This window comes from Mya arenaria, chromosome 9 (assembly GCF_026914265.1).
Source record: "Mya arenaria isolate MELC-2E11 chromosome 9, ASM2691426v1".
NCBI classification, from domain to species: Eukaryota; Metazoa; Mollusca; class Bivalvia; order Myida; family Myidae; genus Mya; species Mya arenaria.
In genome coordinates, this window is record NC_069130.1 from 19,286,759 (window position 1) to 19,308,915 (window position 22,157).

Below are 22,157 nucleotides of genomic sequence, written 5' to 3' on the forward strand. Positions count from 1 at the left end.
CTAAAGTGAGAAATAATTAAAATAAATCAACATCAAAATCATTAAAAGCGTGTATACCATAGCCTTTTTAAATCTTCCATGGGGCAATTATGAACATCTTAGGAAACACCATCATCGAAGCCATTTTAATATTTACTTTACATCCCCAGGCATTGCAATCATTTGCCAAAATATCCCAATTGCTTTGAATTATCTCATGCAATTTACCTTCAATGGCCATATCATCAGCAATTAGTAATTATAATAAGATGACGATTTCACAACATACAACTCAAGTTCCTTTACGAATAAAGAAAACAATAAGGCGGCAGTAACTTCCCATTTCCGCAAACCAACCGGCTTATAATGACTGATTGAACACAAGATTCGACTTTTTGATCATAATATAAAGTCGTTTTGGGTGTTATTTAAAAAAATATAATTGCAATCAAAATATATATGTTATAGTCAACATTACCAATGTATAGCAATTTATGAAAAATACTAGCATAGCGAACGTTTTAAACTGGCCCTGATTTCACGATCTCTAATTATTTTATTATCTCTTCTCATCAAGCTAATATCTTTAGTTTTAGTTTTGCTTTAGTAAATTATGTGCAATATTTGTATTTAAAAATCTTCTAAGATTGTTGATAATCAATATAAACCATTTTTCATTTTGTTAAATAAGTGTAAGTAATAGAGGTAAATGAAATAAGATATTTAAGTATGTTGTTATGATTTTCATGGAACTAGGGCCTGTTTTCTAGGTCTTTGTTCGTACTTTTATATTATGACGTCTTTTTCTGAATAACGTCATTCGTCATATATTACCTTTGTTATGCAAAGCCTAAAATGTAACAATAATTTCTTTGTTAGAAATTTGAAAATGGTACTCATAGAGAAACGTCAATAAAGCGTTTACCAACGGATTTGTACCAATATATTCCTTTAGGAATAATTACATGGGGAATAAACATATCCCCAAATCTATCGAAACTTTACCTCAGTTAACCATGATCACGCATTCTGTTTCACAACGGTTGCCAGAATTATTTATTTTTTTGCATCATTTGTCCAAGCATCTTCATAGCCATAACAGCACGTTCAGATTTTGGCCTGCATTTCGATGGATGGTAATGTTGAACCTTAACCCAATTGTAATCAAGATTGACACAAAACCTATGTATTATGCAATACAAAGTCATAAAACAAACCATTCTTAGGTAAAACTTTCTTTGCTTTTGTATGTTTTTTTTTTCAATGACTATGCCATCTATTTTGTGCAGGAAGACATGGTCTCCTAACTCAATCTCGTGTGCAAGATGGATAGAAGTTGTGCCGAGCATCATATCCGCTTCGAATCATGTGTAGGTTTGCACCACTCGGTTTGAAATCCCGTACCTTGGCCCAGAAGCACATGTGATCTGATCTATTCTCCCACGGACCCCAGTTCTTCTCGTTGATCCTAAACCTGGTCCGTTCAACCGTCTCATCTGGCGAATAGGTATCCCAAAGGCTACAGTCATACCTACTCATCGAACCTTTAGAAAACTCAACTTGCTCTTCGACGACTTCTCGCGTTGCAAATAGGTGGCTAGTAGCATAATACACACATTTAAGGGAAGATTTTGCTTCAGTACGTGCATGACACAGCGTCGCCAGAATTGATTTCGGCAATAATTTGTACAGAGGATCCCTTAGTGGCAAACGGGCTGTAAATCGCACCTATTATTCTAGACATATTCCATTGCGTATACAAAGAAAGCAAACTGACAACGATGGATATTCCGATGGCAGGCAAAGTGGCTGGTGGCACAGCGAAGTTACGTAAGACAAAGGTTAAAGCCGATGTTGGGATAAAAACAGCCAAGTTTATCCATAACCCTAGCATCTTTCTTCTGAAACAACATGGACAAAGCTTGTTTTCTTTTTCCATCTGTCGATAGCCAACTGTCATAAGAATTGTAAACAGAACATTTGCTTAACCAGCGACACTAAGGACAATACCAGCAAAGGCCACTGATCCAAATATTATTGTGCCTATTTCGTCGAGAATCGCTGTGATGATTCTGAACAGACCTTAGCATCCTGGTATAAGCCTAGATATATGTACATCTTCAACACTAAAAAGGTTTTCTACCTGTACACTTTGATCTTCGCCTAAAAAACAAGATGTCGCAAAGTGTTCGCTGTTCTTTTCAATAATTGATATTGCCCTGGCTCTTCTCTCTTTCAGCCACTTCTTAGATAGATTCATTATCAAGTGTTTTTCTTTTGTACTTCACGATCCACAGGTAATCTTCTTTCAGGTCAACTTTAACGATGCTTTTTGAGACGTGATGGGTTTCGTTATTAACATGAATCAATGTTGATGCTACCGTTTGGCCGTTTACTTTACCCACTTCTGTAATGATTGCAAGGTGTTTATATATGAATGGGAAATTTGGAATCACTTGTTTGATAGCATTTTTCAACCACATAAGTTTCTTCCCTGGCAATGTACAGTCCTCATTGAATCATATATAGTTATATAGTGACGTGACTTACTTGTTCAGGGCAGTGATAACACTTTGTGTATGTACCCCCTTAGGCGGGAAGCTTTTGGATCAGCTTCGAATAACTTTTTCCGACTGTTTTTTATCTATTTCGAAATGGTTTTATTCCGTCTTGTAGTGTTCACGAGCATGACCAAACAGGTAAGATAGTACATCGGGATCAATCACCTTTTAAAAGATGATTTCTTACAATAGTGCACTAAAATTATCCAAGAAATAGAGACTTTTGGGCTAGAAAGTAAGTATTGATTATCACCGTTTTGACAAACTGTATAAAAAGCTTTCTTTCTAAGCCTTCACTAAGTTTTGGGGTTTCAACAATTCACTAAAGATGTACATGTTCAAGGAAAGTTGTGATTTATATTTAATATTCTGTTCAACAGGACAAAAATATATCTTGTATATACTACACATATATGCAAAAAATATATTGATAAACAGTGGGAGCGGTGGAGAGAGGGGGCAATATTAACCTTAATGCAAATAAAATCATGTACATGTATATAAAATATATTGAAAACGTATATATTTGGCCGGTACTGCATACCGAATTACATTCAAAAGTTAACTTTTGTTGCTAAATAGTTCCAAAGTGTTTAACAAAGACATGATCTAATTCTTTACGAAGTAATCATTGAAGTAAATTGAATTGAAGTCCTATTTCATTTTCGCCATATTTGATAGAATAGCTGAAATTACTTTTCACTTATTCAATCTCTTCGCGAAGCTTGTCAAAATTCCACCAGCCTTTTCCAAAGTAAAAGCAAGTTAAAGACAGAAGTCACCGAAGTCCAAACGATTTACAGTCACACATGTTAAGTTCGTTCACAGACCTACATAACCTCGTTATGATATCATAAAGTTAATGTTGGTTATATGCATCAATTATGACAAACAATTCCTCAATATTCCTTATTTGAGTCGTCTTTTTTACTTAGGAGAGTCTATAAATATCTAAATGTACTATTAACGATACGTGTTTTTACATTTAGGAATACCGCTGGCATTTAAACCCATTTTTGTTGTATAAAAAGACATTGAACTCAACACAAATATTGGAATAATCGCTCATGTATATGGAATATCAAGATCAGAAAATCACCATTTGCTAATTTCTTAAAATCTTGAATAAGTTCTTATTATGGCCAATACAGCCTTTTATGTCATGCCACATTTAAGTGATATGTTTTTATCGTGATTATAATAAATTGTATATATTTGTCTAAGCAGATAAATCATAATCATTTTGGCTTTTAGAAATGGGAGAAATAGTGTTAGGCAAAAAGCACATGGAATGTATGTGGAGAACCATTTAAGAATGATATGATTAACGATTCTTAAATAGTTAGACGGGATCAACAGGTATAATATAACACTAGTTGTGTCACAAATCAAGATTGAAACAATCACATCGATATATATACTTTTGAAATATTTTAGCCATAATAATGGTAAATAATTTACAAACATGAAAAAAACATAACAAACAAGAGATTCTTATATCAATCACCCGATTGGACAAAAGGTTCTAAGTTAAATATCGGACACTGTACTGGAAACCGCCCACCCAAACGCCCGCCCGCACCGTAGGAAAAAGAAAGTTAACGATCCATTCACTATAGTCTAAATTTGAAATCGAAAGCGAAAGTTCTTGAGACTATTACAGGACTCGATTAAATAGCTTATTGTACCTTACTGATCTAAAAATACGTTTTCTATATATTTTTTTTCTATAAATTTAATAGTTGTACAGTGTATGATTTATTCTTTTATATAAATTTCTGGTTGACAATGAGTTAAATTCGACCTTCTTTTCGTAAGTAGTTCTTTGGGTTACATTGTGTGTTTACATTCAGGATGTTTACACATGTGGTAAAGTAAAGATTATTCAAAACGCAACAAATAATAAGTGTCATGTGTATATAATAGATACAAAAATATGGAAAGTGTAAAAATGAATTCCAGGGAAAACAAAGGGAGATGTGCAATTCCGTTTTAACAAGGATTATTATCAATTCGAGACAGTAGATACAGTTCAGTTTACGATGTATAATCAGATAAGTTATAAACTGATTAATAGCGGATAAAAGGAATTTAGTACAGTTGTCTATCATTGAATACAACATTTAATGATGAGATTCTTCAGAATTGAAGGATATGGTAGTCAGAGATAAATGACATTAATTAAAATGGATAATTTAAAATGTTTATATGTTATTATTAATAATTAATAACCCGTCTTTATTGAATGTTAACTGGGAGTAGGATAGGTCCCAGATGTTATAACCAGTAAAAGAACAAACTATATTTATAATTATACTGTAAATACTATTATTTTGTATAAGAAAAAAATATTTTCAAAATGCTATTTGAATGCGATTCTTTGTGTTTCATTCTATTTTAAATTTGAGTGGCTGTGTATATTCAGTGTCATATCAGTACATTTGAACATGTTCGGTCTTAATCTATAGTACTTCTTAATATATTTTACCCGTAATTCATCGTATAACTTGCATTCAAAAAGAAAATGATTTTTATCTTTTAATGTGTTACATATACTACAGAGTCTTTCATTTCGTGGAGTATTAGACCACCTTCCTGTTTCAATATTCAGTCAATGTTTCTAACGGAAATATGAAAATCTGCGATCTGATCTTTTGTCAGCAGTCGCATAGCACTGGTAGTAAGATATTTACGCAAAATTGGCTCATTCCAGGACAAAAGAGTGTCAAAACCTTAAATATGTGAGAGTGCAGCTTTAAGATTTTAAACCGTCACAGATTGTAAAGTGGTTAAATAGGTTGACTAAATTAACGAGTAATTAATAGTTAATTTTTGAGAAACTGGGGCTGAAAATCAACTGTTACGAAAGAACTAGACTGTTGTGCAAAATGAGACATCTGATAAAACAAGGGATGTAGGAACGCAAAAAATGCTCGATCAGGCCCTGTCAGAGTGATAGCTAATCGACCTCTATGTATGACCTTGAACTTTGAGGGGAAAGCATGAATGGCATGTTTGACATGTATGTGAAGTTTGATAAACACATGAAGAAAAATGGTAATGCGTTATCAATCACGTGACTTTCACATGCTAAATATATTTATTTGCATACCTGGTATTTTGCAAAATGATAGAATCAATGATTAACTTGGTGTCATCTACACACCTGGTATTTTACAATATGACAGAATCAATGATAAACATGTTGTTATATGCAAACCTTGAATTGTACAATATACCAGAATCGACGACTTACATGGTGTCATTTACATACCTGGTCTTCAACAATATTACAGAATCAATGACAAATATGGTTTATACGGAAATATTGTATTTTACAACATGACAGAATCGACGACTTACATTGTGTCATTTACATATCTGATCTTAAACAATATGACAGAATCAATGGTACACATGGTTTATATACAAACCTTAAATTTTACAATATACCAGTATCGACGACTTACATGGTGTCATTTACATACCTGGTATAAATAACACAATATGACAGAATCAATGATAAACATGGTGTTATATGCAAATCTTGTATTATACAATAGGACGAAATCAATGATATATGTGGCGTATACCTGGTATTGTAAAGTGTACCTGAATTTACATGGAGCTATTTGTGTACCTGTCTTTAAAAAACAGGCTATGGCTGAATCAATTGAACACATACGTTTTGTTACTGATATGCGTTGCTTTTTACAATGTCTCAATATAATGAAAAAATAAATAATATATGATATATTCATTGCCATTTGTATAATTTTATAAATATTGCATAATTACATATTATTTGCTATACACACAAGGCTATAACATAAATAATTGAACAGCAACAAGTTAAAATAAGTCTAACAGTTACTAAGTTGAAATTCTATGTTGGACACCAGTTAGACACCATTTAAAATTTATTTCACATACAAACAAATAGAGGATTATTGTTTCTTTCAGTGTAAGATCATAACATATATCACCGAGTAACCACCAAAAGTTATATTTTACGAGCAGCTTAGCCACGAATGATATAGAGGTTAATTGTTTGTTTCAATGTAAAACCGTAATATATTTCACCGAGTGAGCACCAAAAGCTATATTTCATGAGTGGCATAGACACGATTACCTTTGGTGTTCACGAGATGAAATATACATGTGATAAAACACTGTAACAAACACAAACAATTTTTCAATTTTATTTTATGTTCAGAAGGATTTTAAATGACAGTTTTTGTAGTTTTTCAGCAAAACGCTCCATGAGATGCGAACATAACATCATATGAAAAGGATGTCATTGTTTTTTCCCTGCCCTGTACCCGCTGATGTTTGATTTAGAATTAAGAGCGGGCTAAAATTTCAAAACAGTGAAAAATATCAAAATGTAATATCACTCTTTGAACCAGTGAAATATCATATCATTAGAAAGAATATTCACATGCGATAATTTTATTTTTTTGGTGATCAGGAGTTTAAATGCATTCCAATATTACACTGAAACCAACAATTATTCTTGATATACCATGTCTAAAAAGACTGGGAAATGACATTTACATGAAGTTTTGCAGAAAAACAATCCAAACTGTATGCAACATAACGTCATTTTAGATATGACGTCTCTAAAATTGTGTTCGCTGAAAGCTGATTTCGAAGTAAGATAGGAAAGTCAACGTAATATTTGGAAATAACAACGCAAATTCTAACATCTTTATATAAACTGCATAAATACAAAGAAACATACAAAAACATATATACCGACGATCGTGGCGATGTATCAATGTCTTTCTTTTTGCTTTGTATGTTTCGTGTGTGTTGTCGTTTCGCTTTGTAATTTCTGGTTGGCATACATTATGCAATTGAGCATTTTCCAAATACGGTCGGAAGATGGCAGGCAATTTGAAAGTATATCATTTCATAAGGTGAAAATACCGTGTTTTCTGCACCTTTCGTATATATCAAACACTGTTTCCTTCATAATTAACATTGTTTTCAATAAATCGGTAAATTTGGTAAATTAAAACAAATGTATTTATTGCGGTACTGCTTATTTGGGAGTAAGAGTGCAGCTTTATTTTTTTCATTCATAGAAAACTTTGATGTCATATTTATTATAATTTCATCAACTTCTGCTTGTTGTCACTCACACTTTATCTAATGTAACTCATATATACTATGAAGTACTACTAAAATCTTAACAAAAAGTCAACAAAAGATGGACCCGTATTATACAGTCTATTGTCGAGACAAAAACATAAACATTAAAACAATGAAAAAATAAAAACTAGAAATGTGTCCATAGGACACGGATGCCCCCACTTCGATTTTTTGTCACAGAAAATAAGCCATAATGATTATTCAGGATAATCTCAAGTCTTTTTTTGCAAATAAAGGGCCGTAACTCCTAAATGACAAAAGCGATTTCCATGGCTATCGAACTTGATCAAGATATTATGGTCACAATCATGTATGTAAAGTTTGGTTAGGATTGGACACATACTTTTCAAGAATTAGATTGGAAACATATATTTTTGAAGTATTTTTGGCAAAAAAGGGCCGTAACTCCTAAATGACTAAAGCGATTTCCATGACTATCGAACTTGATCAAGATATTATGGTCACAATCATGTATGTAAAGTTTGGTTAGGATTGGACACATACTTTTCAAGAATTAGATTGGAAACATATATTTTTGAAGTATTTTTGGCAAAAAAGGGCCGTAACTCCTAAATGACTAAAGCGATTTCCATGACTATCGAACTTGATCAAGATATTATGGTCACAAACATGTGTTTAAAGTTTGGTGAGGATTGGACAAACAGTTTTCAAGAATTAGATCGGAAACAATCTTCGGGACGTACGTACGTACAGACAGACAGACAGACAGACGTACGTACGGACAAGGGCAACCCTATATGCCGCCACTTTGTGGGGGCATAAAAAAGACCACGTTTAGAGGCGCACGTCACGACCCAAACTATAATGAACTTAAAACAATCAAATAAACACCACTTACACAAATCTATAACTGTAAAAATATCATGAAGAGAATCTTATTTGAGATTTGATAAAATATGTGATAAATATAAAATAAATACTCAAAATACGATTCTATGAAACATTTTTTTTACTCAAAAATTATACTTGTATCTTATCAAGTACTCTGGATACACCTGACACAGTTCAAAGATAACAAAAATATTTGGATTTGTAACAATATCAACGCAAGAGTCGTACAACGGACTGGCCATATCACGGGGATCTTTCTGTGGGGGTCTGGTGTACGATTCGTGTCCCGTTGTGTAATCTCCCACTAGTACCTTTGCAATGAACATCGGCATGGTTCCGTTCTGAACGTCCGAGTACCAGTCAGAGTAAGATGCAGTGGTTGCGAAGTAGCTGCCTTTCCCATAAGCTGTACCTGTGAATGAATATGTAAGTAGTATTTTACTCCTAGTCTTAGTCACTAGAGGGTCAAGGAGTGTACATGAACGCTCAAGTAAACACTCTTTGCAGCATGACAATTTTAACCAATATTTCCAGCAAATTTAATCCAATCTTTCCAGCCTGACAATTTTAACCAATCTTTTAAGCATGACAATAAAATTAATCCGTCAAGCATGATAGGAATTTTATAAATAACCAATGCTTCAAGCATAACAGTTATTGCTTATGTTCAGTGTTTACCTTCACGCATGACAATTGCAAACAATGTTTCAAACAGACAATTATGAACAATATTTCAATATCAAGCCAATGTCTCAAACTTGATAAGTATGGTTAATCATTCAAGCATCACACTTTTGCCAAATACTTCAAGCATGACAACTTCAACCAATGCTTCAAGAATAACAAATTTACACCGATGCTTCAAAATTGTATCAATTTTGACCGATGCTTCTAACAAGTCTAACTAATTGTTCCAGCATGGAAATTTTAACTAATTTGGATAAAGTTTGACCATATTTCATGCAGAAAAAAGTACCAATATTTCATGCACAACTACATAGGCCATTGATTCAAATATAATCAGTATTTTAAGCATGATCGTCTTTTAACAATGACAATTTCTGCCAATATTTTCAACATGGAATTATTGTTAATGATAAAAGCATGAAAATGTTTGTAAAAAGTATGACACTTATTGTTTAAAGCATGCGAACTTTTACAATATGAATTCCTACCTGATGCAGTTCCACTCAACCTGAAGTCAAACCCTTGTCTGTAGATGGCCTCCACGGTGTCACTCTTGGTACCGTGGAAGAGTTGTCTCTCCTCCACATCTACGCCCTTGTTCCTCTTCTTCAGTTTAGCTTTTTTACTGAAACAGTCAAACTTATCTAATTAAGATTTTCGTCAAGATATGTATATTCGGAATCGAACAAAAAGATCTGTGATCTCCCGTAAACGAAATAAAACATACATACGCTGTAACAAGCACCTGCGAGATCATTTTAATCTCGCTCAAAATAGTTTGAGAAATCTTACTTTTTGTTTACACCCCCCCCCCCCCTCTCTCTGAAAATCTTACTGTATTTACATGTTTTGGAAAAACGACCCCTCAAGACCAGGAGAAACTGGGAAAAACTAGCATGAGCCAGTTCGACGAACATTTTCACCAATATGTAACATATTATCCTAAGAACCTACAACAATTAACGTATAAACATATAACAAAATATAGTCATTTTATACATGCCCTAGATTTGTTTGTGAATACGGGCATGTTCTCCTTTTAAACACTGGTGTAAATGCAGATCTATAGCAAGGCATAGTGATCACTGCAGTAAATGTAGATAGCAAGGCATGGATATCACTGCAGTAAATGCATATATTAAGGCATAGAGATCACTGAGGTGAATGTAGATAGAAAGGCGTGAAGATCACTAAGGTAAATGTAGATTGTGAGGCATGGAGATCACTGAAGTAAATGTAGATAGTAAGGCATTGAGGTCACTGAGGTAAATGTAGATAGCAAGGCATGGATATCACTGCAGTAAATGCAGATATTAAGGCATAGAGATCACTGAGGTGAATGTAGATAGAAAGGCGTGAAGATCACTGAGGTGAGTGCAGATGGTAAGGCATGGAGATCAAAGAAGTAAATGTAGATAGTAAGGCATGGAGATCACTGAGGTAAATGTAGATAGTAAGGCATGGAGATCACTGAGGTAAATGTAGATAGTAAGGCGTGAAGATCACTGAGGTAAATGTAGATTTTGAGGCATGGCGATCACTGAAGTAAATGTAGATAGTAAGGCATGTATATCACTGAGGTGAGTGCAGATAGTCAGGCATGGAGATCACAGAGGTCTATGTAGATAGTAAGGCATGGAGATCACTGAGGTTAGTATAGATAGTAAGGCATGAAGATCACAGAGGTAAATGTATATAGTAAGGCATGAAGATCACTGAGGTTAGTATAGATAGTAAGGCATGGAGATCACTGAGGTAAATGTAAGAAGTATGGCATGGAGATCACTGAGGTTAATGTAGATAGTAAGGCATGAAGATCACTGAGGTAAATGTACATAGTAAGGCATGGAGATTACTGAGGTAAATGCATATATTAAGGCATGGAGATCATTGAGGTAAATGTATATAGTAAGGCATGGATATCACTGAGGTAAATGTAGATAGTAAAGCATGGAGATCACTGCAGTTCATTTAGAATGCAAGGCATCGAGATCACTGCAGTACATTTAGATAGCAAGGCATGAATATCACTGAGGTAAACGTATATAGTAAGGCATGGAGATCACAGAGGTAAACTTATATAATAAGGCATGAATATCACTGAGGTAAACGTATATAGTAAGGCATGAATATCACTGAGGTAAACGTATATAGTAAGGCATGGAGATCACTGCAGCAAATGCAGATAGAAAGGCATGGAGATCACTGAGGTAAATGTAGGTAGTCAGGCATAGAAATCACTGTGGTAAATGTAAATTGTCAGGATGATTATCACTGAGGTAAATGCAGATAGCAAGGCAGGGAGATCACTGACGTCAATGTTGATAGTCAGGTACGGATATCACTGAGGTTAATGCAGAAAGTAATCATGGACATCACTGAGGTAAATGTGGATAGTAAGGCATAGAGATCACTGAGGTAAATGTAGACAGTTAGGCATGGACATAATGGAGGTAAATTTAGGTAGTAAGGAATGGAGATCACTGATGTAAATGCAGATAGTAAGGTATGGAGATCGCTGAGGTAAATGTAGATAGCATGGCATGGATATCACTGAGGTAAATGTAGATAGTAAGGCATGGAGATCACTGAGGTAAATGTAAAAGCATGGAACGGAGATCACTGAGGTAAATGTAGATAGTAAGGCATGGAGATCGCTGAGGTAAATGTAGATAGTATGGCATGGATATCACTGAGGAAAATGTAGATGGTAAGGCATAGAGAGCACCAAGGTAAATGTAGAAATCATGGAATGAAGATCACTGAGGTAGATGTAAATGGTAAGACATGGAGATCATTGAGTTAAATGTAAATAGTAAAGCATGGAGATCACTGATGTTAATGTAGATAGTAAGGCATGGAGATCACTGAGGTTAATGTAGATAGTAAGGCATGGAGATCATGGAGGTTAATGTAGATAGTAAGGCATGAAGATCACTGATGTAAATGTGGATAGCAAGGCATGGTGGTCTTTGAAGTAAATGTGGATAGTAAGGTATGGAGACCACTGAGGTAAATGTAGATAGTAAATCATGGTGATAACTGAGGTAAACGAAGATAGTAAGGCATGGAGATCACTGAGGTAAATCTGGATAGTAAGGCATGGAGATCACTGAGGTAAATGTAGATAATAGGTATAGAGATTTTCGAATAAATGTAGTAAAAATCACATTATAATAAGAGAGTCTTGTCTGAACACAGACAGCATAAGATGCAGCAATGAGATATAATTTAAAATAAATGATGCAGCCTCAGCTGTATATGCCTCATAGATTAGACATGTACTTTCAAATTTTAACAACATAATGCATTTCTTAGTGTAATTAAAAAGAAAAATCAGGGATGCGTTGCTAAATTTGTTCACTATTGAATGCTATACAACCCACTCGTACCTGAGAAAGTTGTTAATAAGGCAAATTAAAAACATGTAGGGTCGGAGACTATTTCGTAGGAAGATTCTGGTAACCCGAACCAGTAGGTTTTTTAGGCTTTAGTCCTATGTGGTGTTCTAACAAAGGGCTTTGCATGCATACTAAACTCATCCCGGTGATAAATACATTTTGTCATTACAGAAGTTTTGAAAGGCGGACGACCAAGCCATAACTTGTCAATACCTCAGATAGTTATGCCAAAGGTCACCATTTTCCACCCTGGAGATCGACACAATAGTCACGGTTTTAGGCATGGTTTTAGAAAACATGCTTTCAATCTTTTTGTACTCAGTCTTCATACTTGGATTCCGTTCTTCCAGCTGAAAACAGAGATATCTAATATAAATTTAAGTATAATTATGATATGAACCATCTCACTCAGCTAATCACGACACTGTCACACTTGACTTTGCAGACTTCAGTTCCACATAGCACTACATTTAACACAACAAGCTGTTTTTCTTAGTTCCTAAAGCGGTATTACTCAACAAAGTCAGAGGTATTAGCACTATGCATGTTTTTAATTTTAAAATGAGTAGTACGGTTATGAGTATATCTTAAATATGTTTAGCTTAAAGGTCAAAGGTCAAAAGGGACTAGACACCAGATGGCTGCAATAAAAACAGAAAAATTCAAAAGATTACATAACTTGATATCGTGTACAACACATTTAATAAAAATTACTGATGTATCTTTCGCATATATCTTTCGAAGTTTTTGTGTGATTTTTTTCTAATTCGCAATTTATTGGGTTTATCTACTAATCACGTGACATTTACATGCTAAATGTGCACACTATAAACTTTATGGGCTATTTTTAAACGGGTAATCTCAATCCAGACCAGTCCTATTAACGGTATTCATTTTGACATTTAACCTATAGGTGTGTCCTTAATCTTTTAGGTACAGACCTTGGTCTTGTGCATGACACGTTGCCTCATCATGGAGAAGTTTTTTTTATATAGTGCATGATCAAGACACAGCCTGGACAAGAATTATTTGAACCTTTGACCTCTAAGCATGGCCATGACCTTTCAGGTAAAGATATGGGTCTACCACCCTATCATGGTGAAACTTTATTGCATTTTTTGAAAATCCTAAAATTCATTGCCAAGATACAGCCCGGACAAATTCAGTCCTGACAGACCCTCACACACGCACGGAAACACCATTGTGGCAACTATGTCTCTCACCACAAGCTGGCTCGACTTCCAGAGTAATGAGCATTGCTGTATATGAGCAATCGTCTCTGACAACATATGTACAAAGTTTCCTTCAACAGTCGTCAAAAACTGTTTTTGAGTTATGGTCACTTTGAAAGAATTCGCACACCAACGACGACAATGCCAGCAATAACATCAAGTCATATCATACAATGCAAATTATGAGTACAGCAAGCCACCAGTCAACTGTACTTTTAGTTTACCTTAAAGTCTTACCAGATACAATGTCTTGAGATCCAAATGTCAAGAATATTCTCTTCAATTCAATTTTTCATAAGCAAATAACAACTTACTGGAACGAGCCTACAATGGCTCAACAGTTCATCAGTCGGTCTCAGATTCCAGTGTGGCGGAGCGACAGGAACAAACTCTGATGTAGCAGCTTCTGCAGGCTTCTGTATTTCTTGTCTGGCATGGACAAACGATGCTGTTAAACTCTATATCATTAATTTGAAGTGTTTGACATTAAGGTATTGTAATTATATTGTGATATTCTGATGATTGATGAAAATAGAAAAACTGATCGATCATCGGCCACTATCAATCATTTCTTTTTAATAATTGATTATTGGACATATATCTTAAAGATGCACTCTTACTCCCAAATAAGATTTACCACAATTAATGCAATTGTTTAAATACCAAAAAGGATGAACAAATGTTTTTAGTAAGTCGTTAAATGTTTATCAATTAAAATCTATGTTTGTTATACATGTGTTTGTATAATGCTTTAGGTGACATTTCTCTTCAATTTGATAACTGCAAGTAACCAAGGCTATTAAAGGAAATTAAGGGTATGTATGATAGTGTTAACGTGTACTTAAAATTTAATACATGTTCTTTCTTGCATTCAACAAACATAAAATAGTAGTTAAACAAAATAAAGTACAAATGTATGTTTTGCTGGACCCCTTTGTGCGTTGTGAAAATATAAGCTTATAGATATGTGATAAATCGTGGTTGTCATGGATATGCGCGCAGTGTTTAAGGTTGTATTAATAGTCAAATCGGTCTTAAATAGTTCAGAGGAGAGTTAAGCATTATTTCCTGAAGGGTGCGTGAAAACCTTTTTATGGTGACATTTGAAGCGAGAAATATTTAATTAGCATCCTAAATATACTAGTTTTTCTTTGACCGTGGGCAAGAATAGAATTTCTTGCATGTTTTTTTGTTTGATCTACTTATCTGAGGTGGGAGAAAATCGATTTTAAGAATTTGCTGATTATCCCATAGATGATCGGCAAACTTTGATCATATTTATTTCATTTTATACCTATGTATGTCTGAAGTAAAATACCAAATGTACATTTATTGTAAAAGAAAAGTGACTTACTGTTTCTTGCGACTTTCTAACTCATGGTTTGAAACGAACTTTGGTCGCCTTGATACTTCTCGCTCGGTCTTGAAGATAAGGTTACACTGCAACATTCTTACAAAGTCTAGTACATACACATTCCCTTGAGTACTAAACTGAAGCTGGCCATCAGGGTTTGAGATGTAAGCTTGTTCTATGTCCTGGCTCGAGATTGTGGAACGGAATCCATATGCATCGTGAAAATTCAGAGACAATCGTATTTAAAATCTAGACAAAAACATAAATTTTGAGTGATCAACCGTGTATTTCATAGGTGAAAACTGTTACGACCTAGCCCCGTGGTCCGTCGACGCTATCAACTGTCCCTTTTAGGGTGACCAAGTATTTGAAGCAATAAATGTTACGACCTAGCCCCGTGGTCCGTCAACGCTATCAACTGTCCCTTTTAGGGTGACCAAGTATTTGAAGCAATAAATGTTACGACCTAGCCAAAATGACGACGCAATGAACGTTTTACGTTTTATTTTTGGAGCAAATAAATATATGCATCAAGACATCAAACATCAGATATAATATACGGTAGTAATCAGCGGCACCGTACACAGCAAAACGTGTTGGCTTATATGAACGTTGGCACAGCACGTCGAAGTAAGACAGTAAAATAGTATTATCAGTATAAAGTTGTTTACAAACTCAATATAAAATCGTTGCCTGTTAATTTATTACTTGTAAGTAGTTTATTTACTTATTTATTGTCTATTTAAATATTTAGGTTGATTTTAACCTTTTAAGAATAATATGCAGGCAGCTTGTTCAATGATCCAAATTCGACTGTCCTGAGACTGAAAATTTACGGCCTTATATACTCCTATGGTTAAATGACCCGAAAATCTCGGTCAAATGACCTGACCCAAATTGACCCGACCGAAAATGACCCAGAATCGGGTCAAATGACCCGATTGGCTGACAGCCATTGTAAAATATTCAAGATGGCGGACAAACTGTCAAATGACCGTGAAGTTTCCGAAAAAGGATTTAAAACATCACACTGGATTACAACAATAAATTATCAGTGCATTTCATGTGAATAATGGATTATTAACTAAGAGACATTATCACCTTGTGGAACGACATGATTCAAACGCTCAAGTAAGAATAACTTGTCAAGTTTTGAAATCTTGAAAGGTCAAAAACTATCTCACGATTACCCAAGATTCAAAGGTAAAATGGCGGTGTACACGCTGAATTACAAAGAAAATATGTGAACTTTGTGAAATTCCCGACAAGAGTTATTACGTTTTGCTGTGTTAGTGCCATAAAACAACAGGTTTGAGATCAGTACATGTTATGCAAATAATGTTAAACCTGTACATCAATAATTTACTGAATAACTTGGTACTTATTAAATATTTTGCATGAACAATGCTTGAAAAAATGGACTTTATCCAGGATAATATTACTAACAACACTTAGTGACTATTAATGATCTTGGCATGATGGACACAGGGCTAGCCCGTCTGTAATATCAGGATGGCGCTAAGCACTGGCCTAAAATGCCAAGGTTCTGGATCTGGATCTGGATCTGGATGTATACGCTGCAGAGCCTTTCAGCATGTACGCAGCGGGAGAGAGAACACTTAGTAAGACTGTTGGACTGCGGGTTTGAAAACTTCAAAATATCTTTCCATGAATAGACAAAGGTAAGTATGAATTACATATATTTTACATTAATAAAGATAAATGCAGTATGGAGCGACGCATGCCGGGGTTTATCAAAACGAACAACTAATCAAATGGCTGGTGGGTCCTTAAAAATGTTCAGTGTTAAACTATCGTCGCATAATGTAGTCGTACCGCGTTTCTTTACATTTCATTCAAATTAAACACGGTATCATTCATACGAACCATTGTTTTCGATATTTATTCATCCTTTCCGGTAAATTAAAACAATTGCATTAATTGTGGTACTGCAGATTTAGATAATGCATCTTTAATGCTTCTCGGTGAATTCATAATCAGATTAATTTCACTGCTACTATTCATTTTTATATAGGGCCTAAACATTGATTTGTTTTGGGTAACATCGCCAAAAGAACAAGGTAGGGTAGGTCGGTTTATTTTTTTTATAATTATTTTCAAATATATATATACTTTATGCCAGGATCAATTTCTGGGTAATAGCGCTATTTCTTGCTAATATCCCTGATTATAAGTATCTTCCATGACCGTGAGTGAAAAATAGGTACAACCCGACCCGAGCGTAGGGTGTTTTGCGGAAACGAGGTTTACCGTGTTTCCGCAAAACACCCTGCGAGAGGGTTGGGATGAACCTATCTTACACGAGCGGCTAAGGAAGATGCTTTTTCTCCCACCTCTGTTCAACAAAATTGAGGTAACAATGTATTTTTGCTGGAAATCTTTTGTGCATAGTGAAAATAAATGCGTATGGATAATGATGGGATAATTCGTGGTTGTCATGAATATGCGCGCAGTGATTCAGATAATGTTAATAGTCAAGTCGGTCTTTAAATAGTACTGAGGAGGGTGAAGCATCGTTCTTGAAAGGTGCGTGGAAACCTTTTTATGGTGACATTTGAAGCCAGATATAATTAATTAGCATTCTAAATATTGCTACACGACATGATGCTACAGACGACAGTCTTCAACAAAGGAGGTAATTACAATGTGATGACCATTAAAAAGGAGTTCCATTTTGGTACTTGTTTTATCTTTGCTCGTGGGCAAGATAAGAATTTCGAGCATTGTTTAATTTTGGATCTACTTATCTAAGGTAGGAGAAATATTGCTGATGTTATGAAGCTTTATTTTGTCAAAAAATTAATGAAATTTTATGTTTAAAAAGAAAAACGTTCATGGCGGGATGACCGATTAATTTTTTATGTTGTGTGTTTGAAAAAATACAAGAGTCCGCGGCTTTTAATAGGTAGGGTCTGCTGTGCATCTTCTGCTTATTGCTCTGGTGTCACAGTAGGGACCAATTTCCTGTGTATTTGTATATTGGCTCAGGGAGATTTAGGATTGACACTTTTAGAGTAGATAATCTCATTGCCACACTAATATATATAAACAATGTGCATAGCTCATCTATTTATTCATCAAACTGTTTGAAAATAAATAATTAAAAAATAAAAGTGATAAGTTTTTTTAACTAGTCATTTAACATATATATTTAAATCCACTTTAAATGTATGGTCACCATTGTTATATCCAAATTGTGAAGCATCCTGGTTAAATCATATTAATGACCTATTTATATATTACATTACTCTTATTCTTATTCTAAGGAATTGTAATAATAATACAAATTTTATTTGTAAAATACAACAACTAAAAGACAAGATGTATTATCTATTTCTATAATTAAATCTTTAGAACTGCACAGCAGGATACTCAGATCGCAGTTCTGATAGACAGCATAAGGCAATACAGATTAAGATCAATACACGGTACACGGAAGTTGTGTATAACACATTTTTTTTTTGGGGGGGGGGGGGGGGGGGTGGGGGTCACTTAAAGAAGGCTTAAACTAGGCATTCAAAGAGGTGTAACCGACAACATCTGTTTGTATAAAAGAAAAAGCTGATTTTGTAACGTCGTATATTATTCGTTAAATGACATTGCGCTGTAATCCAATTAGAGCTTGATATTGAAATAAACAATGACATCATACTACTTCGTTTGTTATACAATATGAATTTCAAGTTTTATCAAGACAAAGATCTAGGCGATTGTAAATATATGTTATTTATCTCAAGCGAAAGTGTGATGCCAACACCATGGATGACGCCATGCTTTGCAGGCAATACAGAAAAGATGAGCTGTCAAACAGACAATGTGTTTGACTATTTCACCGCTTTTAACCAAAACTCCTAAGTCATATAATAAAGGGCCATTATTTCCATTACATGCAAGATAATTATCTGACTTGATTCATTAAGAATGTTGGATGGTTGGGGGTCCTTGTATAAAGTTTCAATGGATACATCAAGTAGCTGCTGGATATTTTTAATCTTATGTGCGCTTACATGCAAAACTGTAACCAGAATTTTAAGTCAAATAATATAAAGGGTTATATTTGCATTAGATGCAAAATAGCGTTATCTAACATGAATCATTAAGTAGGTCTATAGGTTGAGAATAGTTGAGAGCATATTGCTAAAGTTTCAATCCAATACATGAAGTATTTGATGAGTTATTGACTTAAATGTGGTTATTTGAAATTATTTTACAAGACTTTCTAAGTCAAATATCAAAAGGCCATAATTTGCATTATATGCAAAGTAGAGTTATCTTACTTGATTGCTTAAGTGGGGATGATAGTTGAGTACTTTTGTATTAGGTTTCAATGCAATACATAAGGTATTCACTGAGAGATTACTTTATGTGTACTTACAAGCAAAACTAAAATTTATAAATTGAATAATAAATGTCAAGAATTTACATTAAATTTAAGATAGAGTTATGTCACATGATAAATTAAATGGGTTGGATGGTTGGAAACGCTTGTCTTAAACTCCATTTATTGAGATGCTGACTTAGTATGCTTTGTTGCAGATTTTTAACCAAGGTGTTGCGCCGACGCCGATGGTAGGGTAGGTGATATAGCTTTCCTAATTCTTCGAATAGTCAAGCTAACATGTCTCTTGAATATAGGATTCAAACATTAAGCAGGAAACATAAAGCATAAATTTACACCTACATCACCATATTTCTTCCAATCACCCATCGGATCCTTCCAGAACCACTCCCAACTGGTTGCTAAGGGTTGTGTATCCAAAATGGCCGACGTCTCTGTTGACAACCGAAGGAATGTTAGTTGCTTGTCTCCATCCTGTGCTTTCATGGTCTTGAAATTCAGTTGCACCGACACGCCACTGTGGCGGAAGACAAATAACGTAAGATAGAGTCGTAATAAGATTAACTATAGTTACTACAAAATTTAGAATCGGATATGTTGCATGTCCAGAATTTACATCATAATTGTTCTTGTATAGGTCGCAATGACCTTGGACCAACTGACCCAATTATCTATAGAGAACATTCAGCCCCATTCCCCTCATGAAAACATATATGTGATTCCATTTTGACCTCTTAACAGCAAATGTAGCTATATTGTTCCATTCATGAATATGCTGTATGTTTGTTGACTAAAAGTTTTAAACACAAATTGAACATTATATGAATACTGTTACTTCTTAGTATTTTCCTCTTTTTGTCAAAACGACCCTGTTACACCACCATTTCCTTAAAACTGGAAAAAACACTGTTTGCAAATGTGACAAAGACCATGACCATGTGCACGAGGACAACGCTGTCAGACAAAGTAACGAACATGTGCCTGCCATGTTTAGCAGTCAGCATAAAACGCTTTAGAAAGTATTGCAAATTTATTGATTTAGTGATCAGTTCTGTGGAAAATGAATGGTTTTCTCAGAATAAAGACTTAAAAATGTTTTTTCGTTGCGCTGACGCTGACACTTGGTTAGGTGGTATAGCCAGTTAAAATGTAGTTTGTAAATTTACGCACTCGTTTTACTGCAGTTCAGTGATAAATGTATGATAACAGGAGAACTGCGGATTGAACGTCAATGCTCGCCCCAGTCAAACATGGCGGATTAATCCACAATTATTAAAGCTAGAGTTATCGGACCTGGGTCCGTATAACTGAAGCATCATAACTTCATAAGAGTGTAAATATTGGAATTGTTATATTTCCCGAATAAAAAACCTTATATTTTAAAATGCATTTAACTTAAATCTAAATATCTTAAATGCAAAATATACACAAACAATTCAATTTCTACCAGTGAAATAAAACATTTAATGAAATTGTTTAATTTAAGGAAAATGTTCAATTTGAACTTAAGATGCTTCTGTCATATGGCCCCTGCTGAACATGTTTGTGTATTCTCTCTGGCCACATGTTAAGTCACCTTCATTTGAATTTTACTAACGACTTTAAAGTTATGACTAAGGTTTAAAGGGGCTAGACACCAGATAATACAAGTGCAAGAGAAAAAGTACATTGTCAAAAACTTACATTGCCATCGTTGAATCTTAATTACTGATGCATAACATCGCTTACGACACATGCATCTTATGCAGTTTACGCGCATCTTTCCAATTCGATATTTACTACGGTTGACTACCACGTAAATCCCAGTAAGTTTTAAAATATCGTCCGTATATTTATCTGTACTAAAAACATGTAAGCGACTTTAAATAAAGATTCTTGTATCTTGTATCTAAACAGATATGATTTAAACTGGGAAACCGGTATGTGCTATTTTAAACGGTAAACACAGATGGGACTGCAACACGAGTGTTGCGTTTATTATTTTAACCATGTTAAGTGATGTATCATCGGCCTCCTAGTAGAAAACATTGAACATTCTAGGCTTGTTTTGAGAAAATACTAAATCTGCCGATTTTTCAAACATCCGGTGTCTAGGCCCTTTAAAGGTTTTTACACAATAATGCTGAAAACAACACTAAGGTTAACACAAAATTTTAGAGTTTTCTTATTGTTAAGACAGGCTAGCTGATGAAATAATCAGACAGTTTTACAGAACAGTTTCAGTTCCATAATTTAACATTTTTTATTCTTTAAAATATTCTTTCACACTTTTGTCAAACTAAAGAGACAAACATACTTAATAATTATAATGACGTATTCATCGTTATTTGGATCGCTGTATTGTAGTTCAATATATTCGTTTTCCTGGGGATGGACTGTTTCCCAGTTAGGACTGTCATCAAACTTGTATATCCACTGGTACGGTAATTCACAGTGGATATCCGAACATTGTGCCCCGTACACGCACCGACTCTGCAACAAATAAAAAGACTTCACATTACCATGAAAAAAACATTGATGAAATATGTTAGTATAGAACAGAATGTGTTTACAGAGACGTATGCAGTTTTGACA

The 22,157-nt window shown here is 34.5% G+C and overlaps 1 pseudogene; it reads right to left on the reverse strand.

Moving 5' to 3' along the window:
• Positions 1–4,114: 4,114 nt before the first annotated feature.
• The window catches only part of LOC128202735 (protein mono-ADP-ribosyltransferase PARP12-like), a 35,327-nt pseudogene continuing 17,284 nt past the window's right edge, over positions 4,115–22,157 (reverse strand).